This window comes from Helobdella robusta (genome assembly GCF_000326865.2).
Source record: "Helobdella robusta unplaced genomic scaffold HELROscaffold_340, whole genome shotgun sequence".
NCBI lineage: Eukaryota > Metazoa > Annelida > Clitellata > Rhynchobdellida > Glossiphoniidae > Helobdella > Helobdella robusta.
The window spans coordinates 5,393-7,252 of NW_008704660.1; positions in this window are offsets into that span (position 1 = coordinate 5,393).

Below are 1,860 nucleotides of genomic sequence, written 5' to 3' on the forward strand. Positions count from 1 at the left end.
AATACAAGATGATGTCGTTATCTTGATTGTTGGTACTAGGAAGGTTATTGCTGTGTAGTAATTTGCCTTTAACAATCTTTTCAATAGAGTAAGTCTTATATACATTGTTTACAAGCAGGTTAGTGACTCTCTTTAATTCAGCGTCGCGATTTTCAATATCGGAAGAGTGTGTGAATGCCCGGTTCACAAATTATTGGTACATTTGTGAATAATGATTCAACATCCAGAGAGGCAATAAATTTGGATGGTTTATTAATGCTGAGGAGATTAATAAACTCACGGGATTGTAGTGTGTAATTCCAACCTCACTTCCAACCCGGCGCTTAACCAACAACGAAAACAAAGAAGTAATAAAAACTAGCATCGTAAATAGTGACAAAGAAGAATATGATGCTATCGATGAAGAAAAGGAGACCAAAGAAGATGACCAGCCAATTAAGAAACCTGACACCTAATTCGCATCAAAGTTCAATTTTACAACACCAAAGTTAATTTTTACAACGTCAAAGTTCATCTTGACAAAGTCAATATTTCCCTATATATACAGCAAGGAGCACTGACGATGATTCATTCGGAATCGAAATATGGCCTTATTTGCAGCATGAATTCGAAAAATAAGTTTATTTTGAATTTTAATAAACTAAACGTTCACCAAAAAACTTTAGCGAGAAAAATCGAAAAAACGAACTACAAACATATTATCGCCAAACATTCGGTAGAATTTATAGAATATTGTAAAAATTTATATATATATGTATATATAGACATTTCACATTAACAATCTGTATTTTCATCCAACTGTATTTTATTTTACTTTATTTATTTTATTATTTTTAAAATACAATACAATGGAAGCTTTTCATTTGCTGGAGGCATAGGAACGTCAGTTCGCGCTTCTCTATTTTCTGTTTATGTTATGTAAAGTATACAAAGTTTTATTTTTCTCAATACCGCAATGTGGAAATATTTTCTCATTTTTTAAATTTTACGTTCTTTGACAATTTTAAAAATAAATGGTAATAAGTATATAATTAAAAAAAATTAAAGTATCGAATTCAATTTACTCGAAAACTACTACTACTACTAGCACTCTGATACATAGACTGCTATTGATTCTTTCACTACTGTTTTTAGATGTTTCATTTAGTACTAGTACAGCCGTCACTCTTACTACTGCTGCTGCGACCACTACTACTATGACATAGTATTAGTGTTAGCTGCTGTATCATTTGTTGTTGATATTATTTTTTTTTCATTGTTCATAACAAAGAAAACTATTTCTGATAAAATCATTTTCAATATTTTATTTTTGTAAAATATATATTTACTACGACAACGAAAATGTACAATAAGAATTTGCACACTTATATATGATTTAGCATTAAGAACATAAAATTAAGATTTCGCGTTTAAATTTATTATGTAACAGAAATATTAATACAAATAAAATAAAAGTTTCCAAAAAATTAACAATTAAAAGCAACATTAGTGGAAAATCAGACGGTATATTATCATCCATTGCCTGTTGTTGTTGTTGCTGCTGAAGCAAATTAGTAGTTGCTGTTGTTGTGCTCGTTGTCGTAGTAATCAGCTGTTAGGTTCAAAGAGCGGTTGTTAATCTAGTAGGGATATTTCTTGCGGTTGTACTGGTTGCAGCCGTTGTTGATCCTGTAAAATTATTAATTGTTAATTAAGTTGCTGCTCCTGTGGCTCTAACTGTCGTTATTTACAAATGCATTATCTTCTCCTGCGCACCCTTTTAGTTTTCTTTCCTTCACCCGTCTGTATTGAAACCAGTAGCGAACCTGGTTGATATCCAGACCGGTTTCAGCTGAAATCCTATCTCTTCTACTCGCGTCC